This window comes from Henckelia pumila, chromosome 1, assembly GCF_033568475.1.
Source record: "Henckelia pumila isolate YLH828 chromosome 1, ASM3356847v2, whole genome shotgun sequence".
Taxonomy (NCBI): Eukaryota; Viridiplantae; Streptophyta; class Magnoliopsida; order Lamiales; family Gesneriaceae; genus Henckelia; species Henckelia pumila.
Genome location: NC_133120.1, coordinates 51,104,507 through 51,128,404, shown reverse-complemented (window position 1 = coordinate 51,128,404; position 23,898 = coordinate 51,104,507).

The following is a 23,898-nucleotide window of genomic DNA, read 5'->3' as shown; positions in this document are numbered from 1 at the left end:
CAACTAATAACAAGAGTTAATCAACAAAATACAAGTTCCCCATTCTAGAACAAGTATTGATGCAAGTATGTGAGTTAAGGGAAACTCAAAAACCATCTGTCTTGAGTGTTCTATCCCGCTAAAATGATGTCTGCTTGTACTTTTTGATTCAAATATCTCCAACTCTGGATACGCTACAAAAAAAGGTTATATCAAAATCCTTGCAACCACTATAACAAACACTCAAGGTAAAACTCTTTACCGCTCTTCGTCTAACTCTTCGACCATCGATTCTGCTAACTCTGGGCTCAAAAAACTTCAAACGAATCTGTACGAAGACAAAAGAAGATCAACAACGACAAACAAAGCCAACTGCCAATGGTTCAACAATTCAAACGAATCAAAAACCCAAAACTCAAACCGGCGGCATAACGGCTATAATCTGATCAAACCGGAAACACAGACAGCAGTATATCATCGAAAACAACACAAAAAAATTCTAAAACATCAATAACAATTCCAATCCAACAATCTCAAAACTCCCGTTTTCGAAATAAGCTTCCAAAAATCATAACAAATCCCAACGACGCTCTTTTTCAAAACCGACTGAGAATAAACAATAAGAACTAGTTCAAGAACATCATAACCGAAACTCATTCGATTCTAACAACATTCAAAAATTGAAGTATAACTGATTGGAGAAATACTTACGATAGAACGAAGCTCTCGCTGCTGGGATCACGAATCTGCCTTCGAAATAAAATTCTCACGGACGGATCGAGCAGAAACCGGAATCTGAAAAGCTTGAAGAAGCGTTTCCAAGCTTCAATGGAGGAGAGGCGAGATGGAGGAGAAGATGGAGTTAAACACCAAGTCAAAGGAGCTTAGATATTATATAAAATGTCATATTTTTATTTTAGTCCCTGAAATTTCCGAAAATTACAAAATAGACCCTGATCAAAATCAAATCGGCTCTTGAATTCTATAATGTTCTATTATCTCAAATAAACTCAATTAAGAGAAATTTGGGGCGTTACATCACGTTTCCCAGTATAAGTCATCCCAGTGTCCTGATAAAACTCATCTTTTCTTGACAACCCATCAATCAAATTCCAAATCTTACAGGGAAACTTACTTAAGTAAATTCATCACTTAGAATTTCATGTTCATCTAGTAATCAAGACCCTGATCACTAGTTATACCTTTGATAGAATCAGACAATACTGGTCAAACCTCCTGGTTCTCCCCCAGTATTACGTGCAAAGACTATCCGTCCAGAATATATACTTGTCAAGAAATCCTTTCAAGACTATTCTATCCACAGAATCACTATTTGTATCTATGATAAAGTCAGACGATAATTAAACCTTGATACCTCACCTGGTATCTATCCAATCTAAAGCAATACCTTGTTGTGACTGTTGCCAAATCCCCAGACTGAGTAGCCTTCCCTAAGTAGTCTGTGGAGCACAAAGGCCTCCAAACAACCTTTGAAGTATGAAAACTTCCAGAGTAATACCGACAAAGGGTCGCACCTTCTCACGTCTAGTCCTGGTCATAGTCCACAACTCTTGGTATTACTTAGCATGGTATCCCGATGAAAGTCCATCATCACAAGGCAACAACCTAAAGAGGTCAAAACAGCCAACTTTTCTAAGGAAACCCGCCTAGAACAAACACTCAAGACCCCTAATGAATCGCATCACCCAAGGCACTATCCATAGTCAATCGATTAGATAAATCATCCTAGGAAAAATATCTAGCACTAATCAACTGAAAATATACATAATTCAATCACGTTAAAACAAACGAGTGACCTTTATTCAATATGATCAAGATAATCCAAAGGATTACAATACTTGAACCACCAATCCAGGTTCTAATACAATATTTATTACAATCCCATGTAATGCATAAATTAATCAAAAGATTACACTGAAATATTGTTTACAACAAAATACAGTATTTAAATTCTTGTGGAAATCTTTCATTCCATCTAATGATCTTGAACGTGATGTTTCCCGTCTGCCACACACACAAAAACATCAATGCAAGCATGCTCAACGGTATTTCTTCCGTCTGATTTCCTGCCATGCTCTGCATCAATGCATGTTAACAGAATTCTTCTTCCCCTCAAGATCTAAAAGAATTAAATCTTACTAATCTACCAGATCCTTCCAATATTGTTTGGTTCTTTATCTGGTAGATGAAACAAGATTTTCCTGAAAATCTCTCCAACTACTAGTGAAGAGTCTTTCGAGGTGGCTTCCTTGGTCGACGCAGAATGGATGACTACATGTCACACATTCCATTCAACCTTGAGAAGTTCTTGGAGTTGAAAACTGGATCTTCTCTTCCAGCTTCATCATGTTGGAATCCACATAATGCGAACCTCTGTTTTTAACCTTGGCAATGACGATCTTGGAAAAGCCTAGACATCCTGCTATTCCAATTCCTGATACTGCTATCGTCATTGAATCCAACTAGCAATCCTACAAAGGATAACCCAAAATCATTACTATGTCCCAAAGAATCTTATTGCATGCTCTGATACCATAAATGTAGTGACCCGCACCGTGATCACCTACTAATCAGAAGCTTAAGAATGCAATTAAACAATAATCTAAATCAGAGTAACTGAGGAATAAAAATAATACCAGGTAAGCAAAACATAGTGGTAAACCTTGCTAACCAGCCATGGTCACCACCTAACCTCCTTGTCCACAGGAGAACTACCTGCAACTGCCAAATAGAAATAGGACATCCAGCCAATAGAAAACAACCGGAAGTGAGCCTAACATGCTCAGTATGAGAGTATGAGTATACACTACTATATGCGCATGAATGCAAATGAACTGGGTACCAAGACACTCAGGTCAAGAAACTATCTCATAGACCAGGCCCAGTGTATATAGCACGCTGTGCCATCACCTCAGGAGGTGGCTCATATACCCAGTGGATAATGGTGACCTGATACTATTACATGTGTCCAACCAACACGGTGACCTGACACACGACTTATGTATCCAGCCATAGACAAACTCGTAGGATGAGCACCCAACTACAGGATACCTCTAAGGTAAAGGCTTAATATGCTCATGTATGCAACATACAGTCATGACATGCTATATATAAAGGCATATAATGCAATTACATAATCCATGCAAACACATAATACATGCATACTCAATCTAAATATCTCGAATAATACTTCAGTACCTTACTAAGGAAGATCCTAGAAGCTCCTCTAGATCCAAGCCTACCATGCAGCACTACAATGCATAAATACCATGCATTATCTGTCATGCCAAACATAACCTACTAGGCTCTAAAAGCCTTAATTAAACTATATCCTACTCCTTATTTACTATAGGGAACCAGAGTCATACCTTCGTTCGTCTTCAGCCCGCTGATGACGCATGCCCCAGGGCCTGGGCATAGCCTCGCTAGGACCCTTGGAGGCCTCGCTAGAGCTCCGCCGCCTGGCAACTACTGCGGACACTGTTCGCTATATAAAAACTACTACCTACTCCAACTCTTAAAATAAGAGTACCCAAAAGCTCTTAAAATCGAGCTAACATGGGCCGAGGAGAGATTTCTTAGCATTTCAAATGAAGGCCCTTGGACCCTTATTTATAGTCAACGTTAGGACGGTCTGATCCCCGGTTCGGACGGTCCGATCTCTCCATGATATCCAAGTCGCATGTATGCAAGTTCGGACGGTCCGATCCTTTTTTGGATCGTCCGATCTCTTACGCCTGATACACTTGTACAACCCTTCTGGCCACTTGTCCTGGTGACACATCGGACGGTCCGATCTTTGCCTTTGGATTGTTCGATCCAGCCATGTGATGTCATCTCCTACACGAGATTGAGACACCTATCCCTGAGTGAGTTCGGATCGTCCGATCCCAAGATCGGATCGTCCTATCTCACCAACCTCCGAACTCCATATGTGTCCTCGAAGTCCCTTGGGTGCGGACCCTCCGAACACAGTTCGGATCCTCCGAACTGCCCGAGCCCAAATAATCCCATTAAGCTTTTTCGGGTATTCTGGACCCAATTCCATGGTTCGGTTGATCGTATTCAAATCCCTTAATCATAACTAAATATGATTATCAACTTAATCTTGTAAAATGGAACCGGGGTACTACATCACATCTCATGCTAGGTAATTCAACATCCTTCTTGTTATTCAAACCATACATCTAGTCTTGCTAAATTTCATACAAACTCTTAACTAGAGTTTACACATAAAGTTCTTGAAAGCAACTTCTACAACTCTAACCCAAAGTCACCACATCTAAATTGATCTCATTCTTTTACGGTCGTCTTTGACTTGTTCCTGCCCCACCTATTGTCATGCACACATACAAACAAAGCAATAACCGGATAACTTCGATGAGAATATAATTCTCAGTATAAACAACATGTACATGCATAGAATTTAAAAGAAATAGCCATATGAAAAATCTCGATAGGCATATAAATCATAGAATTTCTATCATATGCAAAATCTATTGCAATGGATGATTTAAAATATGCTATCCAACTCTATATCGGTTCTTGGGATCCCGAGGAAGAAGAACACAACCACTCTCCCATTCGAGGTGGCGTTGAGTTATTTTTCCCGGACTTTGGCCCACTATATCGAGATTTTGGCAATAGGAGTCGATCTATCTCCTATGTTCCTCGAAATAAGTCCATACATCCGTTTTCTTTCGGCGGATCTTCCAATAAAAATCTCAAGGAATAGTTGGCTCAATATGAGTGCAACATAATCTAGAAGCATTTATCTAGCAAACATATAAAATAAACAAGCTAATCTAGCAAAAAAATCAATATACCAAGCAATCTCAAGTAGTCACATAGAGAAACAATCAAGTATGTGGTTTTAGGGACACTCAAGTGAATATATATTAAGTGCTAACTCCCCTCATATAGATGTTGTCTTATACCTTTATTTTTCTTGGTTTCAAAGCTCCTCAAATCTGATAAGCTGCAATCATATAAGCTTTATCAAAATCTGCTCACAGCATCTCGGTCTTCAAGGTACAAAATGCTACAAACCTTGATTTTTCTTTTCCGGTTCGAATTATGGAATCCCGAGCTCGATCAAATTCAATACAATTCTGTTAATGAAGCATATACAAGATATATATATCAGCAAAGAACTCAAATCATTCACAGCTAACTCAATATACCAACCATCTAACCATTTCCGAACCGGCGGCGCAACGGCTAAAAATCAGTAACCGAAACTCATAACCATCAAATCTAACAATCATATCTAATTCATATACACTTCATATCAGCTGAATATCATCATAATCAACAAAATCATATGGCTTATATTTCGAACGTAAGCTGGAAAAACCATAATAAATTCATACGATTTCCGATCTTTGATTCAACTTCGATATAACGATACGTATAATCTCAAGAACATGTATTCATAATCAAATTCTGAGTTCTTCACATAAATAATTTCAAAAACTACTGAATCTCATCAAAAATTACATCAATTGATAGCTCTTCTTGCAAGGATTCCAAAACCAGGCTCGGTTTTGAAATCGGACGGCCGGATCTTGAGAAATCAAAGATTGAAAATGAAGAAATGGCTTAGGAGCTGAAGTCTTTGATTTTTGGCTGCTAAAAATCTGAAGAAAAGGATATACATACACGTTGATATCTATAAAAGACATGTGTCTTCTACTCAAGTCCCATATTTCCATTTTAGCCCTTGAAATCTTCACTATTTGCAAATCAATCCTCGAAATTTAAATCTAAACTCCAAAATTCTCAAATTAAATATTTTTGGATTAAAATTAAATAATCTCGGGCATTACAATTCTCATCTTCAAAGACATGATTTCATCCTCGAAATCGCATGCAATTTGGACGCATATAAGATAAAGAAATAAGAAAAATACAGAATAAGAACTCACATCAGTGAAATAGCTCTGGAAATCTCTCTCATATCTGATTCAACTTCCCAAGTAACTTCTTCAACTCCATGACGACTCCATTGAACTTTCACTAGTGGAATGGTCTTGTTTCTGAGTTGCTCTCTTTTTGATCAAGACTCTGAATTGACTTCTCGAAATATCTCAATCTCTCATCACGTTCAGCCTCATCTGGTTGAAGTACATGGGAAATATCAGGCTGATACTTCCACAGAATAGAAACAAGAAAAACATCATGTATCCCAGAAAGAGTTGGAGGAAGAGCAAGTCGATAGGCAAGATCTCCTATCTTCTCGAGAATCTCGTAAGGTCCGAGGAATCTTGGAGACAACTTTCCTCTCTTGCCAAATCTGACAGTGCCTTTGAACGGAGAAATATTCAAGAATAATCTGTCTCCCTGTTCAAAACACAAGGGTATGCGTCTGACATTTGCATACTTGGCCTGTCGATCTTGAGATGTCTTCATTCTCTTTTGAATAAGCCCCACTTTGTCTGTCATCTCTCGAATCATATCTGACCCAGTATCAGGTGCCTCAAAGATATCATCCTAGTAGAGAGGAGATCTACACTTCTTTCTGTACATTTCTTCAAATGGAGTCATCTTGATACTCGTCTGATAGCTGTTATTGTACGAGAACTCCAAAAGTGGTAGTGAATCTTGCCAACTAGTGCCAAAATCTAGCACTACAACTCTAAGCATATCCTCAAGTGTCTGGATAGTCTGCTCTGACTGTCCGTCTGTCTGAGGATGATATGCAGTACTCAGATGCAATTGAGTAACTAGAGCTTGCGGCAGGGTATGCCAAAAGTGAGATGTAAATCTAGGGTATCGGTCTAAAATGATAGATTTAGGCACTATGTAGTCTTACCATTTCTTTGACATAAATTTCTGCCATCTGATCGTGTCTGTATGTCATTCTGTACGGAATAAAACATGCTGATTTCATCAATATTGTTGGAACAGGTTCTCGGATCTGTCAGATCTGATACCCATGGCAGCGAAAGTTTTAAAAAATTTTATTTTCAAATCTCGAATGATTCCAGATCATGGGTACTAGATCCTTACTATTAAAATAATTGCGTAAAATAAAACAAAATTAAATTTTACCTCTCAAGTCTCAACTTGAGGTTATGGACTCCAACAGATAAATCTTCTCTTCTTGTATATCCTAGGAACCGATGCCTCGATCAACTCCTGAATCAGGTTCACGAACAGAAATCTAAACCCACTGACAGACTGCACTAGAAATTCTATCAGAAGTTTCTACAAAGAGATTATCAGATATGATCTTCTAAACCAGACTGAAAATTCGAAAATTGCAATTTGGAATTTTCGAGAAAAGGGAGAGAGGGGGTCGGCCAACCCTAGAGAGAAAATCTCTAGGTTTTCGAAAATTGTGAGTTGTTGTGTCTAATTTCTGTACTGGAATAACTTATTTATAACATGGGCTGCTAACAGCTTAGGGCCCATTAGTCATAAGTTCAAGCCTGACAACCAAAGCCCGTATGTTCAGAAATTAATATAAAATTCATCGTGACTCCAATTGATAAACCAATTTCACAAATGTGTACAGAAACCTTTTCTGCATCTTTTAAGGTCAAGATAAATTTTTTGAATCCGAATTCAGTGGTTTCCGAAAATGGCATCCCCATTTTAGGAAATCTCACTCTCTCAATTCATCAATAAGAAGTCCTACTTCTCGTTCGTTAAATTTAACTCATTAAATTTAACTATCTCAACGGGGATTAGAAATCCATTACTTGTGTGACCCTAAATGGTTCAGGGATACAGCTAGCCGTGGGCTCATAATTCCTTGTGACTCGGAACAACAATTTTCGACTTTCCCATCGAATCATGGTAAGAGCGCCTAGCAACATCGCCCCATGATTCCCTAGGTATCACTGATAGTGCCTGCAAGAACCACTGGGTTTTGGTTAGCGTACAGTACGGTCCCTTCATCCATATATCCCGATCGAATCAACAACCATTGGTGTATCGAGAGTCGTTCAAGATTCGATAACTATGCAATACATCTTGAAGATCAAATAGTGACATCACATGCGCAACTAGGAAACCAGGTAACCTAAAGCACATTATGTACTCTGGCCAGAGATTTGTCACAATAATATCTCCTCAGATCGCATAGGATATCTACGCTCGCAAGCGTGTGGTGAATCCTCGACAACAAAGCATTGACTCCTATATGTGTCGTAACTGCACCCAATCTCGACACCTGATGAACCTCCTGGAGTTGGTAAACGAGTCAAATTATAGTACTAGAATATAGAGTCTCCATGATGTTTCAAGTAGTAAGGACTAATGGTGTACAACCAAAACCACGGACTTATCCACTCAATTAGTGAGAACCACTTGGAAAGTCCAAATAGGGTAATTCGATCATCCATCCAATGAATATCCATTTGCATGCTTTGAACATCTTCATGTTCCTTACCAATAAAACGTGGTACTCGGCATTGCAAATGCTAGTCTCAATCTCGAGCGATCCTTATCTTCATTGTGGATGACTCAATTGACTAGGAACATGTTTAGAATATACAGTGATTATAAGATGTGTTTCATGATAGTCATCCATATTCACTATCACATCTTACATGCACTCTAGTATATTCAAGGTCTTTATCTAAACATCGTACAATATGAAAAAAGATAAAGTAAATGTCAATAAAGAGTGTAAATTACATTAAACAAAGATTTTTTACAAAAAGAGTCATGAAAGCCCTCAGCCACAAGTTGGCTAGCAGGGCATCCACTCTTTCAAATATGTCAATAACTACCCAAATGACATCTCAACCTTTGGAAGAACGTGGTAGTTTCGTAACGAAATCCATGGAAATGTGATCTCACTTCCATTCTGGAACAGACAAGCTGTGCAGTAAACCACCTGGTTTTTTTCTTTCGGCCTTCACCTGCTGGCAATTGAAACATTGAGACACAAATTCTGTGACATCAGATTTCATCTGTTTCCACCAATACTGATTCTTCAAATCATTGTACATCTTTCTGCCCCCCAGGATGAATATTGTATCTACTACAGTGAGCTTCTTTCAATATACACTGTCTTAACTTTGAAACATCTGGAACAACAATTCTGTCATTCACATATAAGACACCATCATGACTAACCTTATATTCGGATTGATGCCTTGATCTGACCATCTCAACAGACTTCTGAATAATCTGATCATCTTTCTGTGCTTTTCTGATTCTGATTAACAATTCTGGCTCAACTTGTATGGCACAAACTCTGATAGGTCGCACATCTGTCTGAAACACCAATCCAGAAACACAAAAATCTTCTACCAATCTGGATACACCTATCGTAGACATGGATAAAGAGCATACCATTCTTCTCAAGGCATCTGCAGCTGCATTGGATTTTCCTAGATAGTATTTAATCTCGCAGTAAAAATCTTTCAGTAAATCTAGCCATCTTCGTTGCCTCATATTCAATTCAGACTACAAAAACATATATTTTAATCTGTTATGATAAAAATAAATTTCAAACTTCTCACCGTTTAGATAATGTCACCATATCTTCAGTGCAAATACAATGGCTGCAAGTTCCTATTCATTGATAGGATATCTAGTCTCGTGTAGCTTCAGCTGTCTCGAGGCATAAGCAATGACATGGACTATCTACATAAGCACACATACTAATCTCCTGTGAGAAGCATTACAATAAATAGTGAAATACCTGAAGGAATCGTCAAGACTGGTGCACTCATCAATCTCTTATTTAGTTCAATGAATCTGGCTTCACAAGCTTCTGTCCAGACATATGGTGCATTCTTCTGAGTAAGTTGAGTAATAGGCTTGGCAATGCTAGAGAAATCTTAAATAAATCTGCGATAATAACCACCTAAGCCCATAACCGTATCTCTAGTATAGATGTAGGTCTAGGCCAAATAATCACAGATTCGACCTTATTTGGATCAACAGAAATCCCATCTCTGGATATAATATGCCCAAGGAAAACAACTTTCTTCAGCCAGAATTCACATTTCAATAATTTGGCATACAACTTCTCAATTCTCAAAGTCTGTAAGATAATTCTGGGATGCTAAGCATGACCACAAAAATCTTAGAATAAATCAGAATATCGTCAATAAAGATAATAAAAAAGTCATCAAGATATTTCTTAAATACCCTATTCATACGACCCATGAATACTGCTGGAGCATTCATCAGACCAAACGTCATGACTATAAACTCAAAATGACCATACCTTGTTCTGAATGCAGTTTTACCGCTTAAATAGGTGTCTAGTAACAAGTATACTCGGTCAAGTAATAGTAAAGTGGACAGAGAGTCCAAGCATCGATCCCACAGAGACTGTAGTCAATTCTCAAGCATTAATTATTTAGCTTAATCTAGACAGAATAATAAAAAAGTTGCGATGAATTAAATAAAAAATAAATTATTAAAAATAATAAGAATTTAAAATATAAGAATAAATTCAATTAATTTGAGACAATAAAGACACATGCAGGTATCGAACAAATCATGTAACATATAGCCGATTCAGAACTCAGATTTATCTTAAATTACGGTGAATTCTCCTAACTTGTTTAAAGGTCTATTTCTAGAACAATTAAACATATTCAAATATTAACGGATTAATTTTCGTAATTCTATTCTAACTCAAATGCATTAGGAACTATGAGAATTCTGTTTGCACCTAAAACCGCATGATGAAATCGAATACTATTTCTAGTCAATTTTACCTCGTGTTAATTATTAGAGTGATCGAAATCAATTCATCCTCCGTCGACTTGGAATCAATTAACATGCAAACAAAAAATTGGCTAGATAATTCACAAGACAGATATAAATCATAAAATCAGTAACTTAAAACCAAATCTGAAAAATCCCAAACAAACATCCAAGTTTTCAACATAGATTTGTTCGGTCCAACCACACCGTCTTGGTTGAAGAAAATCTACTCAATAATTGGAAACAATAATTCAAAAATAAAAAGAAGAAGAATAAAGGAAGAAGAAATTCCGAAGAAGATGGAGAACATCTCCAATCTCTAAGCCTCCTAGCCGCCTCACGATCTCTGAGTTTCGAACCCCTCTTTCACGTTCTAGCTCTCTTATTTACATGTCTTTGAAAGCTCACGAAATAAAGCCCAAAAATTCCAGAGTTTTAATTCCCAAAAATTATAATTATTTTTTCTGCGCTCTTGAGCGAGCTGTTTTTTGCCCCAAATAATAATTTTCTGCGACATGCATGGACCTTGTGCCAGGTCCGTTCCTGGTTCCTTTCCACTGCGTAGTTTTCTTGAAAAAATTATATCTCGAGTTCTTGCCGTCGGATCGAGCCGAAATTTGGACAGCAACTTTAAAACATCTTGAACTTGATTTTGAACTGTGGAGATTGGATTTGCATGTCTCTATAATAAAAAATAAATTTTTTACCATTGCTGCTCCATAACTCATTCTTGCGGCTCTTCTCTTGCCCCAAAATCATGATTTCTTCACAAATTCCTACAAAAATCAACCCGGAGAGTGAAATGCACATATATAAAATAAATCACAATAAAAAAACATAAAAATACAATGAGACAATATGAATGCATGCCAAATAGATATAAAAATAACTTAAATAATGCACACAAAATGCACTTATCAACACTCCCATACTTAAGCATTGCTCCCCATCGAGCAAGACAAACAATGCAACAAACAAACACAAAACACAAACAAAAGTAGGAACGATTCATGGCAAGTGTCAACCTCTGATAAGTTTTATTGTCAACTAAAAAACACGAATGCTCTCAACTGTCCATAATAAACCTTCGGTTTAGCATGAACATGTGTGTGTGCAATGCTAATTTAGTTACATGAAACTTAAAAAGAATCCGTTTTAAGACTTCTTAGCAACCTAAGAACACATCAATGCAAGAGTCACTCGCATGCATCCATTCCTTCCAATTACCTCTAACGAACACACCTTCCTTGAGATTATTTTTATGCACCGCCGAATTTTGCACCCGAAGTTTTTAAGTCCCAATAAATAACTGCAAACTTAGCTATAACTTTGATAGGATTCGAATTTCAATCCCTTAGTCTATAACCCTTGTAGTAGCCCGTATCCAGAACTAATGATTAATGAGTAATTAATCATGAGATCATGTTGGATTAAGCAAAGCATGATTAAAGAAATTCCAGACGGATTAACGGAGTTCGGAAATGGATCCAGAATACTCGGAAATAGTCCGAAGGGCCGAGTGGGATCGAACGATCCTATCTGGGATCGGACCATCCGAAGTAGCTGTGTTTAGGAACTAGTTCGGAGGATGCAAGCAGTTCGGACGCTCTGAAGTGGAGTTTGGACGATCCAAACTTGAGCAGGGACACGTGTGTATGTATCATCGGATGGTTGACATCACGGATGATGTAATATTGAGTTCGGATGATCCGAATGGTGAGATCGGACCATCCGAACAGTGTATGGGATAGGTGTATGGTTGCATGCTATTTGTTGGACGCGTGGCGGAGATCGGACGATCCGATGAGGTGATCGGACGGTCCAAAGAAGATCGGACGCTCCGAAGGCATGATCAGACGGTCCGATCGTGTTCTATAAATATGGGGTTCGAGCTCCTCATTTGTGCGAATTCCGAATTCCTCTCCTTCGCCCGCGTGGCTCTATTTTAGGGCCTTGGGTACTCTTATTTTAGAGTTGGAGTAAGGAATATATATTAGCATAGTCAGACAGTGTCTGAAATAGTAGTGGAGCAGTGCTCATGTAGTAGAGCCATGCTCGAGGCTGTGGAGCTGCAGCAGGGGTGTGCCCCTAGTTGCGGGATAGTCGCCATTAGTGGGCTGACGACGGACGCATGTATAGCTATGGTCTTCTTAAATTATTTAGGAGTATGCAATAGCTTAGTTAAGGCTTTTAACGCTTAATAGATGATGCATGGGTATTTGCATTGTAAAGTTGATGATAGGCTTGGAACCTAGAGTGGGACTACTAAGACTGCCTGTAGTAAGGTACGTAAATATTGACTGAGATTGCCAGCGGATATGCATGCTTATATGTTGCATTTATGAGTTTGCATGTTATTGTTATTGATATATGACATGTACATATCATCTTGTGTCTGTACATCTGTACATATTTTGAGATGAGCCAATTAGGGTTGCTCAGCCCTGTTAGGACGTTTGATATCGAGTACCCTTAGGTACTGGTACCTAGAGGATTCTGTGGTCCGTGTTCGAGATTCGGGAGTGAGTGGTCGCACAGAGTGGTTAGCTATCCCAATGTGACGAGTTCATATCCCAGGCGCCAGTCTGAGCAGTTTGCATACAATTATCCCTGATATAGATACCCTGTCATTTGCACGCATCATATTTATATGTTTATCCCTACTTGAGTATTGAGCTTAGAGCTCATGCCCAGTCTTTTCTGTGTATCTGGACACCCTATTCGACGAGGCAGGTATAGGTGCAGGATTGAGCACCAGGAGCTTGGAGAGGCCAGTGACCCTTGAAGACAGCAAGATTAGCTGTAGGTTTTATTTAAGTTATTCGATTGGGTTGTATAATCGAATTTTTTTAACAGGTTGTGTTCCGCCGGTCTACTTGAATTTATGTCTTCCGCAATGATTTATTTAATGCATTCTTAATTATGGTGTTAACTCTGATTAGGTAGTGGATTCGGGTCCGGTCACTACATTTATGGTATCAGAGCTGCATGAAAGAGGCTTGGGAGATAGTAATAAGGCTTTTTGGTTATCTTTATAGGATTGATGAGACCATGGAAGAGATGATGTTGTGGCAATTAGGTTGCCCAAAGACTATCATCATCGGCAGAATTTCTGAAGATTTGGTTTATGGGATTCCAGCAAGTGCGGACATGAGCGATGGATCGTGTCTGAGCTTTCAAGACTTCTACTCATATGGATCCTAGCTTTGGATCGAGTACTGGATGTCAGAGGAAGTGCCAGAGGATTGGTTGGGCCATACTCATTTTTCATCTGTACAGTCCATACCATGTTGACACTACTCTAAAGATTCTCTAGTCATATTTGGAGAGATTGTCAGATAGACCTTCACCAGGGGATGCCTCAAGTGTTTAAGGCATGACTGGTTGTGAATGTAAGGTCATTAAATTCATGCAGGACATGATGTTATCTGTATGCTTGTATCGATGCTTTCGGTAGGCACACGGGAAACTTCATGTTCAAAATCATGAAATAGTTACAAGAATAACGCTGATGGTAGATCGTGAGCAGAAGAGGTCGACTGAAAGGCATTGATGAAGAGCATAGCTGGTTAGCGAGCACGAATCATTTCTTTGGATTTCTTTGCAGGAGGACGGGTAGAGAGATTTGGTCAGGAGTATGCTTGCATTGATGCGTATGCCTATTAAAAGCTTCATGATCAAGAAACAAAGACAAGTACGATGATTTTAAATACTGTATTGTTGTAGTTTTAAAATGTATTTCAGTTTTAATGAATCATCAAAATCTGGTTGTATCATTTCAAGTTATTTGTTGTACATTTTTGTTGTATTTTGGGAATAATTTTATTGTATTACATGGGATTGTAATAAAGGAAATTGTACATAACTTGAAGAAATGATACATGTATAATTTATCCAGAAATTTGTGAATGACTACGGTGATTTACTAAGTTTGGCTTGAATCTAGTTGATTAGTGATCAACTATGATAGCTCATGGGTTTTGAGTAAGCCAGCTATAACTAATTGACATGGAGTTAGTCTAGGTGTTTTCCTATGATTGACCTAATTAGTCGTTTGATTGGGTTAATGCCAGTGATGAGGTGATTCATCTGGAGGCATGGTGATATGGTTTGGTTTGGAACTTTGGGCTTTGTTTTAGGTTGTTTCCTTAGAACGGTAGTCTATTTGACCTTCGTAAGGTTGAGAATTGCGATGATGGGATTTCATTAGGAACTAGGTCGAGTATATGCCGAGAGTTGTGGACTATGACCATGACTAGATGTGATGGGGCGCGAGCCTATGCCAGTGTTACTCTGGGAGTCTTTGTACTTCGGAAGTTTCCTGAAAGCCTTCGTGCTTTAGGATCGGCGGTTGAAAGGCTTCTCAGTATAGAGTCTTGGTAAGAGTCACGATGGGGTACGACCTTGGATTAGATGCCTGGTTAGGTATCAGTGGTTTAGATATCGTCTGACTGTCGTCAGAGATATTGGTTTGGAGTTCTGCCATGAGGACCAATCTTGGAGGGATTTCCTTGACGAGCGTGTACTCTGAGCAGATAGTTTTAGTCTATGGGATACTGCTAGACTAGTGGATCTAATCAGTGATTGGGTTCTCTTGTGATAGGGGTTATCCAAGACATGAGTTTTTAAACTGTCTGGCACATTGACTCGGGGGTGAATATTTTCTAGCCATGATGGTTTCCTTCAGTAATGGATTATATCCAATGCTAATGATTGTACATGACTATTTGAGGCGTGAGGGAAGCGTAACTTATGCCAGTGTACACTTGGTGGTGATTCCAGGTGGAACATCAAGGTAGGTTACCTTATTCTTGATTTGTTGTAGTCTTAGCTAGGTATATAATTATCAAGAGCATGTTTAGTGATAGTTGGAATCTTTCGGACTTGTATTGCGTCTTGGGTTTGACAAGACCTAATGATCATCTTGAATGAACATAGGCAGCGGATAGTATGTCTAGACTGGTGCACGCTTGGCACTAGTGACTACTCGTAGCTGTTGTTTGATTCTGTCTGAGATAGATAATTGAATCAGGTGTGATTCTTTTGATTTCAAGTATTTGTGATTAGCGGACGTGTGGCAGTGAGATGATCGATATTGATCGAGCCATGAGAGTTTTTCATTGATAAGTGATTTTATGACTAGGGTTGATACCGTCAGGCAGAGCAAGAGCTACAGTAGATCGACTTGATCGATCAGATTATTCCAATCGGTGCTGATTGGGATATAGTGAATCAGGAAGTACTTGGGATAGTACTAGAAGCATGGTATGCTTAGATACAGCGATTCAAGTGCAATTAGGGAATTCTTCAATCGTTATAGATCTCTAGGAATGCGAGAATCGGGACTATAGGGTTTTGCGGATCATGAAAGTGGTCATAGGTTGGCTCTTGTGATCATAGTTCGTTTGTAGCTTCGCTGAGGTTACCAGTGCCGGATTTTGATCTGAGCCTTGTTTGTTGTTAGCAATGATTAATCTAGTTTTCAAAAATAGGATTTAGTGAATGTTCCAGGATTGTCAGTGGACAAGGCTTGGGGAACTGCAGTTGGAGTGTTTTGCTTGGGTTCTTCCAGCAGATTTCTCAAGAGTTGTTCTTAAGAGGCGATTCGACAAGTGTTTATGGATTTCAATGAGCATTAGCAGGTTAGCATTAGTTGTTTCATGGGATGAGACAACAACTAAGACTTGCGTTTCTGAGTCTGGCGGGATTGTTGTCGCTGATATCCCAGTGCATTTTGATATGTTGTGTCATTGAGAGATTGAGATAGCGGGATTGCCGCTAGTATTGATAGATTCTGTGTGGGATCATGGTGAACCAATTTGGTTATCCCAGTTAGTGAGTCAAGGATTTTCCATTATCTAGGACAGGATAACCGAAATCATTTTCGTCGATACTATCTCTAGTGACGAGATAGAAGTAAGCGTTCGATATAGACTACTAATTCTGAGGATGTTGTTAGTTAATCTGAGAGTTTCAGCAGGATGGTAGTTTATTTTGTGGCGACGACCTTGAAGAGTTCATTAAGACAAGAAATTGTGTACAATGATTTTGTCACAATTGGGGTTAGTAGACAGAGATTTTGTCTTCTGTTTACTTAGTTGGTGTTATTTGGGAACATTCGTCAGCATCGGGCAGGGTAAGTACTGAAGATACGTGCTATGATGCCAGGAATTGTCTAGATTTGGTTGTTATCCATGGCAGGATGACTAATGTGATCGAGTAGATGCTATCTACGATAGCGAGATATGGATCAAGGTTGCTCGCAATCAGCTGAGGATTTCAGATAATTAGAGTGGAATCTAGATCAATTGTTTAGCGCTTTGCGATAACATCAAGGGATGCGATGTTATCGTTAGACCAGTGAGATACAATGTGTTGTATCTTTTTTTTCTCATTGGGCAGCGATGGAGTTTGTGCGTGTCTAGAGATAGCTGATGACTAGTTACGATCTTAGCAAGAGTGTCATCACTAAGATTTGTAGGCAGTGTGGCTGATACATTCGGCAATTTGAATCGAATGTGCCGTGTCGTTTGCGGTTAAAGATGGATAACTGACGGTAGTAAATAGTGTTACACAATTCTAGAAGAATTGCTGATAAGAAGGCAGTTATTTCCAGGGTGATCGTTAAAGGCGTGCGAGCTTGGAATCAGTGATGTGGCTCAGTGATTGAGTAGACCCTACAAGTTTAGCGAGGTTTGGGGTTGTCGAAGGTTATTTGACAAAATGTTTCGAACCGGAACTATTGGTAAAATTGGACAAGTGGTCTATATTATATTCTCAAGGTTTTACCATAGATTTCGAGGACAAAATCTTTTAAGGGGGGGAGAATGTAGTAGCCCGTGTCCAGAACTAATGATTAATGAGTAATTAATCATGAGATCGTGTTGGATTAAGAAAAACATGATTAAAAAAATTCCAAACGGATTAACAAAGTTCGGAAATGGATGCAAAATACTCGAAAATAGTCCAAAGGGCCGAGTGGGATCGGACGATCAGATCTGGAATCAGACCATCCGAAGTAGTTGTGTTCAGGAACTAGTTCGGAGGATGCGAGAAGTTTGGAAGCTCCGAAGTGGAGTTCGGATGATCCGAACTTGAGCAGGGACACATGTGTTTGTATCATCGGATGGCTGACATCACAGATGACGTAATATTGAGTTCGGACGATCCGAAGGGTGAGATCGGACCATCCGAACAGTGTATGGGATAGGTGTATGGTTGCATGCGATTGGTTGGACGCGTGGCGTTGATCGGACAATCCGATGAGGCGATCGGAAGGTCTGAAGAAGATCGGAAGATCTGAAGGCGTGATCGGACGGTCCGATCGTGTTCTATAAATATGGGGTTCGAGCTCCTCATTTGTGCGAATTCCAAATTCCTCTCCTTCGCCCGCGTGGCTCTATTTTAGGGCCTTGGGTACTATTATTTTAGAGTTGGAGTAAGGAATATATATTAGCATAGTCAGACAGTGTCTGACATAGTAGCGGAGCAGTGCTCGTGTAGTAGAGCCGTGCTCGAGGCTGTGGAGTTGCAGCAGGGGTGTGCCCCTAGTTGCGGGATTGAAACGACCCTGACTCAACTTTAAATAATAACTAAATCAAATTCGGGTTTTCAAAATTTTTTAAAATTTTTATTAAAATTTCGGCATGACCTCTCTGTTTATATTACAACCAACCTGTCTCAGACAGCAACCAAAATAAAAATAAAAGAAATATATACTAACGACACCAGAAACTAGGCCGAGACAAGAACGAGGCCCAAGAGAGAGGTTCGACATATCAAATATCCACAAGATTAGAAATCTAATATTTACGTGCTCATAAACAATGCTATCGAAACATTACATATGCATATGACAACTGAGCAAAATAAATGATACATAACATAGAAATTCTAATAACTATGCGGAAGACAAGCATAGGTTGGAGGGATGTGCCATGCCCGCATCGCAGTCCACTCGATAGTCTTGCCTCTCGAGCTCAATGAAATACACCCCACCTGAAAACAATAAGTTTAGTGAGTCTAAAAGACTCAGCAAGAATATGGGGGGGGGGGATAACGAGTACTACGTAAATACAAGCACACACAGATTAAAAATAGTTGATACTAAAAATACCTTTGTTTTTTGCCCTTACTTTAAACAAGTAAATAAACTTCAAAATGAATGAAAGAACATGAATGAAACATATGCATGGCTAAGGCAAACATAATCAATGAAACTGCATAAACTGTATCTGAATCTGTAACTGTGACTATGAACTTAGATCCTTGATTGTGACTCTGTGGTTGCGATCATGATCATGGCTATAGTGCACAATGCCGCAAGGAGGTCGAGATGAAACCCAACCCGTACTTGCGATCCGGCCCCACACGAACACATGCTAAGGTAAGGAAACCCATAATGAATTGGTAAGGGAGGCCAAAACGTCTTTTAGCCCCACACGAACACATGAATATGTAGTCACAACCATCTCAATTCGTTCAAAAATATTTCTTTTCCTTTATTGAATATGAGACTTAGCATGCATATGTAAATATGACGTACATGAAAATGTTAATCATTAATCATGCATATGACTCACACAAGGATGATCGGGATGGTGATTTAGGAACTAAACCAAAGGATGGAGAATTTAACCCGTCTTAGACTAATTTCCAGACCCAAGCGCTTGACCAAAACCCGAGTTTAATCCCTGTTTTAAACCCAGTTTCCGGACAGCAAGCTTATGACTTTAAAATTCTGCAGCTCATAAATCACTAGCTTAAAACTCCTCGTAGACTTATCCGAATCCGTTTCCGCTTCAACCAACCTATCCCTAACATCCTAGGCTAATTTCGACATTTCAAAACCATATCTCAATTCAATCCTCAACAACAATCACAATGTGAACATTTCTCAAACACCTACAATGCATAATTTCCCCATGTTCGAAACTCTCATGGAACAGGGCACACAAAAAAACGTGAGATTCATATATAACACTTCAAACACACAACAAATAAGTTTACATAATAAAGGGGTGAAGAAGAAGCCATAATCTTGCCCAAACCAGAAAACCAAGGAAATCGAATGGAATAGAAATTGCTAGCTGCGGCCGTTAGAAAAGCAGGGAAATGGTGCTATAAGTCAAGCTCAACGAGGGGAAATATCTTGCTCAGCTCGTTGATGGAGCTGCCTCGTCGGAGAAGAAGGAAGCAGGCGGCGTGAGCTTGGTGGAGGGGATGGAAGCCGATGGCTTTCTATGAAGAACAGGGGAGGAGTCGTGAAGTTGAGTGTGTGTTTGGGTGAAATGTGTGTGACAATTGGGCTAGGGTTATTTTAAGTCTAAGTACAAGTATAGGTGTATGTATAGAAGTTTGAGTGTGTGAGGGATAGGGAAAAAGTGTCACACACTTTTAAGAAATGCTAGATCAAACATAGCAACTTAGGAATTTAAAAATCAACAGTTTAAATATTTTGATGTCGTGGCGATAAATAAAATATTTAAATAACAACCAGAACGATTAAATAACTTTAAACAAATTAAACTAACGTTTAAGAGCAATTTAAATAAATACACAAGCAGAAATAAAAACATTTAAAATGATTTGGACAATTAAAAAGGATTTAAATAAATAAGCTAAACATTTAAAATAGTTTAAAATAATTTAAATAACTGACCGTTAAACTTAGACTATCTAAAATAAATAAGCTGGACACTCGAAAATATTTAACCAAATAAGCTAAACAGTTAAAATAATTTAAAAGAATAAATTAAACAATTATTGAAATCATTTAAATATGCAAGTTTAAACCATTAAAATATTAAAATAATTTAAATTGCACAATAAAAATCATTTAGACAAATAAACTTAAACAATTAAAACATTAATTAAATAGTTAGTACAATAAAATTTTTGAATAAATAATAAAATATTTTATTAACACATAATTCACATAAAGAATTTAAATCAATTAAACCTAAAAATAATAATCCTAATATTTATTAAATAAATGAATGCGATTTAGTAGATTGGATTTCAGGCGTCACAATTTCTTCCTCCCTTAAATGGAATTTCGTCCTCGAAATTCAGGACTTACTAACTAGGTTCGAATAACTTAGACCAGATCAACACTAAATTTTTCCAATTTAGCACCTACTTGAGTTGGTTCAAGTCAGCTTTCGCTGCGCACTCTGATGCTTACTGGTATCTATATCACCAAGGGTCTAATTAACTCTTACTGCAAAATAAATTTGCAAACTCCTATTTATCCCCGTATGACTGTAGCCTAAGAAAATTTTCTAATCACTGTTCCCATGTAACTATAAGAGTTTTCAATTCGCCACCTAAACTCCTAAAATATCTGATACCTTCCTTAGTTCGATAACCTTACATCCTAGATCGCAACTTCAATCAATAAATATCCATAAAACCAATAAATAATTTATGTCGACCTTCCTCATGACCTAAAGGCTGCCTAACAACGAAACTATGCTTAATGTCTAATTACCAGCAAAACTTAACTCATACAATCTAGAACTTGAGCTCTTAAAAAATTCATAAGTTTTCAAAATACTTAGCGATTAAACACTAAAATTATCTAAATGGGATAACTAAGCGACTATATGATTCTACCTCGTTAGACCTCAAGATACGGGATAGATCTGACCCATTTCTATAAATAAATAAACCTAATCCTTGATACGAAAATAAAATCTTAAAATCCACTGTTGTTCAGTTCAAAGGTATTAACCTATAATACATAGAATTCAAATAGGTGACTAAACAGATCCCAAATATTCATTCACCAATTTATACGTTCATCTCTATCATCTTTGATTCTACCGAAAATTCAATTCTTAAAAAAAATTTCCCAACGGATTTACCCACTTTTCTCCATCTCAGATGCAACAACTAAAAAAATCCCTAATTACACTACAAGTCAAAATACCACGAGCTATTATCCACTTATCGGATCAGATGGTCTCTAAGTACCAAAATATTCTTACCTATCGTATGAAGAAATACCTCAAATGTTCACATAGTCTCTAAGTACCAAAATGTTCACATAGTTGGTGCAATATCCTTACCGGTTGACATTCACAAAATCTTAAAATGCTAATATAAAGTACCCAAAAGTCTATAGGGACAACTCTATTTCCCTATCTCGCGACTGACCAACCACCTACCGAAAACGTCTGCTTACTTTTAACGATCCTATTTAAAATGGAACAACTCATTTAACTGATTCACTAACTAGCAATCTTCTTGCTAGAACTAGTTATAACTAGTAGTCAACATTCCTCGGATCATAACAAAAACTTAGGATTTTATCTAGTACCAATATTAAATCTCATTGGTCTAAACACTTACTATGCGGCTACGAGCAAATTTTCTACAAAAGAATTTGAAATAATAATTGAAATTATGATCCACCAAAATTCTTATCATGATGGATCATGAAAGGAAATAAACATACAAGTAATGCTGCTTAATGTGAAATGAAATAATGCAAGCATTACAAACAAACGAGCTGAAATTAAGAATCTAGATAAGTGAAAAAAACTCACTTATATTTCAATTCTAGGAGTGAATGAATAATAATGGAGGCTCCGTGATTAATGAATATGAGACAACAAGATACAAATCTCGTGATCATTCATCCATGGGTAATGAAATCATGCTCAAACGATCAAAGTGCGATTAAGAGCAAACGGTGTGACTTCAGTCGAGAGAAGTCCACACAAGTCAATAATCAGAAAAAACAACGGTCTCAAAGTAAAATCAGATGTCAGCCACACAACATAAGTAGATTAATAAAAGAAAGACAAAGTGAATCTTACTCACATCAACATGTGGCTCTAGAACCAAAGAAAATTTCAAGAAGTGTGAAATATAAATAAGATTTTATTAAGAAGTTCAACCATTGCCAAAATGGCAGAATCCAACGCTGATAAATGTCATACGAACCCATAAATTCTCAAAGGAAGTGCAAAGAAATTTTGGATACTCAAAAGTATACTTTGCAATGGATGGAAGCACAATTGAAGGATAAGGAAATTAATGATCGGAATAATAGTTCACATAATTGAAAGGCTCGTAGTAACCGACTCACTAATTCCACAAAATCATACTTGTCCAAATAAAAAAAGAAAACACTACTATCCATAATAATATAAAACCATGTTCGTATCTCAAGTCTTCACATGAGTTCGATTCATAAACTTAACTGACTAAACACATGTCTAGAAATTCCCAAGCAACCTATACACTTAGTTTTATCCGGCTAAATTCCATCCACAAGAGAATAAATGACAACAAGGACATAGCGACTAATATCTCCTAATTAATATTTCCTAATGCGCAAGTTTAATGTTTTTCCGACAAACTCTTGCAACCTAATCAAAATTGTTAACACTACCTAATAACTCAAACAACATCCACGTACTATCTAAAACTGTAAAGAATATTGGTACACCAACTCCATTTAACATGGAACCGCATGCTACAAAAATAAACAGTCAAATAATACACTTTAATTTATAAAAGAAGTTTTAAATAAAAATAAACTCTAAACTACACACTTAAGTAAATTAAACATCTAGTTTTGAAAATATTTTAAGAAAAGGTGACATCAAAACATTTAAAGTATCGATTCAAGCATGACTAACATATAAAATTCATTAAAACTTACAGAATTTGAGGCGAGACTTCTCGAGTTTCTAGCAACCGGCAGTAGACACAACCCAAACCAGAACCATGCTCTGATACCAACTGAAACGACCCTGACTCAACTTTAAATAATAACTAAATAAAATACGGGTTTTCAAAATTTTTAAAATTTTTATTAAAATTTCGGCATGACATCTATGTTTATATTACAACCAACCTGTCTCAGACAGCAACCAAAATAAAAATAAAAGAAATAGATACTAACGACACCAGAAACTAGGCCGAGACAAGAACGAGGCCCAAGAGAGAGGTTCGACATATCAAATATCCACAAGATTAGAAATATAATATTTACATGCTCATAAACAATGCTATCGAAACATTACATATGCATTCGACAACTGAGCAAAATAAATGATCCATAACATAGAAATTCTAATAACTATGCGAAAGACGAGCATAGGTCGGAGGGATGTGTCGTGCCCGCATCGCAGTCCACTCGATAGTTTTGCCTCTCGAGCTCAATGAAATACACCCCACCTGAAAACAATGAGTGTAGTGAGT